Raw genomic sequence first — 7,754 nt, forward strand, 5'->3', positions numbered from 1 at the left:
ATTGTTGTTACTATTTATTATTGTTTATTTAAAAATACGTATGAGAAAAAATTAACAGTGTAAACAATATCATTAACTCTGAATATAAAAATATGAGAAAAGCAAACAAGACGCGGTCTCGGACTGGTGGGGGCCCCTGATTCGAGGTCATGGTGAGTCGGAGTGTTAAAGAGGCATGATGCTCTGGTTCGCTGGGGCGCCGGATTTGGGGTCCTCACGGGGTGGGGACCTTGGTTGTCGATACTGAAGATGACGGGTGCTCAGGCCAGTAAGCTGTCTATGAAGATGACCCTGCAGGATCTAGGATGTCACGTTAAGTCCCTGAGCCTGAGCGGCTGCTATTGGCTCTCCGACTCCACCATAAAGCAGCTGGTCCATTGCCGGGAGGTGAGGCACCTGGACTTCAGCGGCTGTCCTCTCACGTCGCACCGCCTGTTCCACCTCCTCTCCAAACTCTCCCGAGTCAGGTCGCTGGCGTTCGACGTGGCGCCGGGCTTCAGCTCCGGCCAGCTGAGCGTGAGGGTGGTCGAATCGCTGCGCCGCCTCTCGGCGCTGAAGCAGACACTCCTGACGACCAGTTACGGCGTGGCAGCGGGCCTCATTACAGTAAGCTGCAGGAGTTCAGTGCTAGAGTGGCCCCAGGAGAGATGAACCACATTCTGCTTTCTCGCTACATACGTTGCATTCGTGTCCTGCGTCTCCGAGTCCTCCTGGTGTCGGCCCCCGGCCCAGACCCCGACGACTTGCCTGCCGTCACATCTAGACAGAGCAACGGTGACCTTGTGGCCTTGCAGGTTCATCGCTCCCCGGTGGATTCAATCAAGGAGGCCCTACAGGGCAACGCCCCCAAGCACCTCTACTTCAACCGTTGCCCTGCAATGCTGGCGCAGGTCCTCCAATCACTGATAGAGGGCGTGGTCAAAGACGCCACAAAACTCATCAGCCTCAACCTCAGCGGGATAAGCGACCCAGAGTGCAGCACTGTGAGCGAGGAAGACAAGCTGAGCGCCGACACGATGAGTCAGCTGGTGACCAGCTGTCCCAACCTGAGGCACCTAAACCTGACGCACACGCACTATCACCATGACAGTACGGAGACGCACCCGTGTGTCAGTCTGTCCAAACTAAGAGACCTGCGCTCCCTGGCGCTGCCCGCTTGCGCCCTGTTGGAGGGTTCCATTGCGCACGTCGCCCCCGCGAACACCACCTCCCCGCTGTTGGGCCTGAAGAAGGGTCCGCGTGTGGGGCTCCTGGAGATGAGGTCCCCCCCCCCCCCCCCGGCAGGGGCGGCACCGCGGGGCTGTTGACCGGCTGCCCCTACCTGGAGGAGCTGGAGCTGATGGGTCCCGGGTTCATCTCCGCCCTGCCCCGTCTGGAGCCGTGCACGCACGCCGACTTGAAGCCCGAGTCCAAGTGCATGTGCACGCAGCGGGTCAACGACGCACACCTGGCGGCGCTGGAGGTGTTGCCGCAAATTACGCCGCCTGACCCTGGCCGGCCTGCCGGGGGTCCGCAACGGCATGGGGCTGGCGCGGTTGACCAGGCTCTGCCAGGACCTGCGGGCATTGTCCCTGGCCAACCTGGGGTCCCTGAAGACCATGACCTACGCCCCCGCCCTGCTGGAGACGCTGAGGCACTGCACAGAGCTACAGGAGCTCAGGTTAGAGCAGCCCTGCCTGGAAGCCAACAAACGCTTCTTCGAGGCTCTGTCGTCCTCTTCTCATATACGCCGTGTCTGCCTCATCTTGGACAAAGGGACCTTTGACCCCGAGGCTGTGGAGGACTTCATGGCGTGGAGGACTTCATGGCGTGTTACGAAGAAGTTGTCATGTGCCACATGTTTATGGGCGAGAACCTGGCCGATTGTAATGAGTTGCAAGGAAAGCTACTGGGCAGGTTCTCGGCGAAGAGACCAGCCTTGAGCGTGGTCATCCAGCCCTTACAGTATGCAGGCCTACCTCTGGTCATCAGAGGCATACCCCTCCCCCTCCTGGACCAGATCACGTTGTTCCAGAGCCACGTGGCCCAAGCCACACCTTCACCGATGTGTAGGGTGACCAAAAGCACACGATATTTTTGTCTGACCAAATGACAGGAGCTAGCTTGCTACCACAGTCGGCTGACCTGTATGAATTGATTTGAACATTATCCAATACAATACATCAATATATGACTTATGGTTATAACATAACGTACATTATGTACCTTTTTTCCTGTGGTTGATCAGTACTTTATTTACGTTTTCTGACGAGACCACATTGATGGGGCATACAGCAGTGCTACAGGAAGTAATCATAGGTCACTGGTAGCTATTATGGGATAGCATTTTCATAGTACTTTGTCTTCTGGTCCCCAGATTGTTTTTGTATTTTTGGTAACAATTTCTGGAATATGTTTGTAAAGATTTTTTTTTTCCCTTTGACATGAGTTTACCAATTTTACAAACGGTCAATTTGTGTGTCTTAAATTTCTATTTGAGAAGTTTAATTAATAAATTAATAATAATGTTAAAAAAAAATAAAAAGACTGATAGGAGATGGCGAATGTCTTGTTTGGCTACAGGTGTCGTGTTCTTGTTCAGTGGGGCATGTGTTTGGACCTCATCCGTCAGGACCTCAGAGTCGTGCTCCAGATGCCAAATGTATTTATTTTGTATATTCCGTATTGTATTATATAGTACCAGTGAAGATATTTTCTAATTACCGAATATTTTGAGGGAGCAAGTTGTATTTCATGTTTAGTTAGGATAATAGAACCTGTGGTCGCATATCTTCATTGCATTATGTTGTGTAATGTCCTATTCCAATTACATGTCACTTATAATTGTGCTATATTCTATTTTGCTATATTTAATTTAGTTTATATCCCATTTAATTGTTAAAAAGGGGAACAGATAAAAATAACAAGCAGACACAACTTTCAAACTGAAGTGGAACAGATTAGATCTATTGTCTGGTGTTCCACGAAATGTCAATGAACGAAATCCGTCCATAGAATCTGGCTTCTGTAGACGAAATGTAAGGTGCCATCGCGCCACTATAGCGATATATCTCCGCATGTGGCTTTATATTTGTCGGAACAAATTAGATTCTGTTTATAAGAGCATAATGCCAAAGCCCACAACGTTATATATCAATATTTAAATAATAAGTACAATTGCATGGGATCTCTGGGTAGCTGCTCAATATCTTTTATTTGATGTTGTCCTTCGAGATATTCTTTCACAGTCATGCCTGTCTGCACAATTACTGCTGCCATGATCACCTGTGAAGAGGCTCATTTACATAGAAAGGGGACATGTTCAGCCCATATTACCTCATTTAAATATACGGCAATTGCACGGATGCAATAGGGAGGTGTAGTGGTTACGTAATTTTAGTTTTTTCCTGTTCCAACCTCTGTTCCACTGAATGTATTTCCCCATTGCCCATTTCTAAAACGGTTTGTTGATTGTTTCTGAATTGAGGAGATATCTGGCTGATGAGGTCGAAACTCTTTCACTCCAGTGTTCATCTCTCAAAAGGTATTGTTTTGAGGGATTTACCTGCATTCGAGGTTGTAATGTCCTGCCTTCATGATCCATGGTAGCTACTAGTAAGCTAGCAAACTCTCCGGACTGGGGGAGTGACAATACAGCAGGAAGGACCCTGCTTGCTTGGAGCGCGCTCTGATTACATCATATTTGAATGCACTGATAGGCGGAATGTATTTGCTTGACCTATTTAATTGGCTGCGATGATACAGCGATGATACCAGTGCACGCCCACTGTGTGTGCGCTACGTCTCGCCCAGCTTTAGAGGTACTCTATATCATATCAGACAGTGACGTCATGTGAATCACAAAACAATGATTTATATTTGATATATTAACGTTATTGTGCATTTGAAACACAAACATACTTAAAATGAGTAAATATTATTAATTTTAAACATGTTTATTTCATTTTTAGGGGTCTAAAATTAAAATAAAACATTTTCTTCTTCTCCTGCTCTCTTTACCAGGGGAGGCAGCGCGAGTATGTGATCATCACAGGCGGAGTGGGCTTGTGGCTGGAGCTTCAAGGTAAATCACTTAACACTTGAACTGCCACACACGAGATATCTCGGGTTTATTTGTATGTGGTTGAAAGCCACTCACGAGATTTCTCTGAATTTTTATTTTTTTTAGCGATCTGAAATCATATTGCATCACGCGAGCCTACCCGAGTATACACGAGCACCGCCGAAGATCATATGTGGAAAAAAGCGCCCCCTATCGTCTTTCAGATGACATAAGGGATTTTGGAATGGACTCAATGAAAATGGATGGGGAAAAAAATCCGGTACTCCACATTTTCCAGTCCACTGATCCAGCCGGGGTTACCACAGTCTGTTCATTCTGGAGCGTCTGAGCCCCGCTGATCATGGAGTTCTACTGTATCGCGTTGGATCCATACACTTATCGATTTTTTCGAATGGTGATCAGGAATTGGAATATACCAGTTGGATACCATCTGATGTCAGGTAAGGACTCTATGTTATCAGTGTTAGGATAATCAGACTAATTTTGATGAAGTTATAAGCTGTTTTGTGAAATGGGCTCTTTCGGTTTCACTGTAAAAGTCCGAGAGGAAATCAACGCGGCGATTATCCGTGCGCGGCCCGAATGTGCTTGCGTGCACGTATAATATTGATCATCTAGCGTTTATTTGAAAACGATTCATAAAAAGGCAGACGAATATCAACGTTGTGGAATATTCCAGTAAAAGACGATTTTCATAGAATGGTCCAGAATGGGCTGTTTTTTATTTCAAAACGGGTGCTTTTCTAAATGCTCTGAAACGGAAATGACGCGATAAAAAACCAATCTGCCTTGACAGCACTGACTGAAAAATAGTCTTTGATAATGCGATGGGCAGATTAGACACATAGCCATAATTTAAAACATAGATTAGGCGATATTAAGGTTAACATTGGCGCCGATGGTGGCATTCAGGGGGTAAAAAGGAAAACCCGGCGTGGCACTCAAAGTGTTAATATACTCTTTCTTTCTAGTGTATAACTCATCATATTATTATTATCTTTCTGGTATAACTCATATTATTGTCTTTCTAACTGATCATATTATCTTTCTAGTGTATAACTCATATTATTATTTTTTTAGTGTATCAACGCGGCGGCCCATATCCCATAGCAAACTTGGTTCTACCATGTTTTTCACCTTCATGTTTTGCCCTCATGCCAGAAGAAGGCGGCACAAGTAAGGTTTGAAATGTCTTAAAGCCTTTTGGGCTGGTGAAGTGGGAGGGATCAATCACTGTGAGAATCACTTAGATCAATTTGTATTGAGAAATCACTAAAACTGCTAAAAAGGCCTGCATTTTTTCTCCCATGACGGTTGTGATATTTTCACATAAGACCTCCAAACCATATTTGAGCTGCCGAGTATCAAGCCATGACATGAATACATTACATACATTATGTGATACAAATGTGTCGGACAATCGTTTTGTCTGCCAGAAACCAACATCGTTTTTCCTACTTCCTACTTCCGTTGGGATGTCAAAGGGATATGGCAGCTAGCAAGCTCAATGTTAGCTGCTTCCTTACATTGATTGCCTGCTGCCTGTGCTGTTTTCCCTGCATGGATTTGACCAACTTGTCTTGAACGATTAATGAGCAACAACATGCAGCCATGTTTGATCCTAACGGTAGCAAACATTTACAAAAACAGGACCATTTCCAGATGTATTCTCAATATTTCATAGGTTAACTCATTAAGGACTAGTGGTTTAACAAAACAACATGCTGTGATGCATCGATATGAATGTGTAAACTGAACCCCATTGGCCTAAAATTAGAATAGAAAGTCCTGTTTAATTATATAACTTCTAAATGTAAATGCTGTGAACTAACTGCGAGTCCACCTGACCTGCTCCCTCTTGTGTGTGTTTGTAGAACGACGCTGCTGTGGCAACAGGACTTCATCAGACATAGATATATGGAGCCTGGACTACGTGGCTCAACCCATATGGAGCCTGGACTACCGCATGGGACTACAACCCATCTGCTCTCTCTGGGTCAGAGCAGTTTTATTACTTTCTAATGCAGCGTCTGTTTTCAGTTGCTTCATCTTTGACTGTCTGGAAATAAGAACCCTTTTAATTAAGAGTAAGGCCGCCTGTTTTAAGAATTCAAGTATGTTGTTCCTGTGTCCCAGGCAGGCCACGTGAGCGGATCGGCGCGGGCGAGAAATCTGCTCTTCGCTCTTTAAAGCTTGGTCCGCTCCGCTAATCGCTCATGTTGACCCCGCCCCCAAGTCGCTCCCCGCGCCGCTCACGCTCCGATCCGCTCGCATGCACTGGTCCCAGGACAGTTCAGTCAGTATGTTGTTCCTGTGCTCCAGGACAGTTCAGTCAGTATGTTCTTCCTGTGCTCCAGGACAGTTCAGTCAGTATGTTGGTCCTGTGCCCCAGGACAGTTCAGTCAGTATGTTCTTCCTGTGCCCCAGGACAGTTCAGTCAGTATGTTCTTCCTGTGCTCCAGGACAGTTCAGTCAGTATGTTCTTCCTGTGCTCCAGGACAGTTCAGTCAGTATGTTGGTCCTGTGCCCCAGGACAGTTCAGTCAGTATGTTCTTCCTGTGCTCCAGGACAGTTCAGTCAGTATGTTCTTCCTGTGTCTCAGGACAGTTCAGTCAGTATGTTCTTCCTGTGCCCCAGGACAGTTCAGTCAGTATGTTCTTCCTGTGCCCCGGGACAGTTCAGTCAGTATGTTCTTCCTGTGCCCCAGGACAGTTCAGTCAGTATGTTCTTCCTGTGCCCCAGGACAGTTCAGTCAGTATGTTCTTCCTGTGCTCCAGGACAGTTCAGTCAGTATGTTGGTCCTGTGCCCCAGGACAGTTCAGTCAGTATGTTGGTCCTGTGCTCCAGGACAGTTCAGTCAGTATATTCTTCCTGTGCTCCCCGACAGTTCAGTCAGTATGTTCTTCCTGTGCTCCAGGACAGTTCAGTCAGTATGTTCTTCCTGTGCCCCAGGACAGTTCAGTCAGTATGTTCTTCCTGTGCTCCAGGACAGTTCAGTCAGTATGTTCTTCCTGTGCTCCAGGACAGTTCAGTCAGTATGTTGGTCCTGTGTCCAGTCCTTTGACTAGCCCCACCCGTTCATTGTAAACAATGATGCATGTAATTGTATTAACGTTATTGTGTGTTGTAGCTATGCTATACATTGTATTTCGTTTGTTAGCTATTTAGCTAATGTTGATAGCATTGAATAGCATCAACGCTAGATCTTTAATCTTTATTTAGCAGTCCAGTTTATCCGGGCAGTAGCGAGTAACTACTTGGGTCTAAAAATAGCTACACTACAAAGAATGCTACTTGGTTAGCAACACTATTGAGAAATGTAGTTAAGCTATGTGCTCACAGGAGCTCCCGTGCTGTGCTCTAGTAACGCCAGTGGCCCGCCTCCCCACACGCAGTGACTGACAAGGGGCCCGTCTCGCCCGCTCCGTTGGGGAGGTGGAGCATGAGCGCATGCGATGTTACCCGAAAGATGGTGAACTATGCCTGGGCAGGGCGAAGCCAGAGGAAACTCTGGTGGAGGTCCATAGCGGTCCCGACGTGCAAATCGGTCGTCCGACCTGGGTATAGGGGCGAAAGACTAATCAAACCATCTAGTAGCTGGTTCCTTCCGAAGTTTCCCTCAGGATAGCTGGCGCTCTATGTTTTTTTGTGATCAGGAACTCCCTGTACAGCGCATCAGTGGATGGAACAG

General features: G+C 46.8%; 1 pseudogene across 1 annotated transcript; it reads left to right on the top strand.

Annotated features, from left to right (window-relative positions):
- Positions 1-249: 249 nt before the first annotated feature.
- LOC311228158 (F-box/LRR-repeat protein 18-like) lies at positions 250-6,212 on the top strand (annotated as a pseudogene). The gene is made up of 5 exons: positions 250-606; positions 795-2,053; positions 4,003-4,063; positions 5,938-6,059; positions 6,204-6,212. The product of its transcript is annotated as an F-box/LRR-repeat protein 18-like (transcript).
- The last annotated feature ends 1,542 nt before the right edge of the window (positions 6,213-7,754 follow it).

This window comes from Notolepis coatsorum (genome assembly GCF_963971535.1).
Source record: "Notolepis coatsorum genome assembly, chromosome: 5".
Classification (NCBI taxonomy): Eukaryota; Metazoa; Chordata; class Actinopteri; order Aulopiformes; family Paralepididae; genus Notolepis; species Notolepis coatsorum.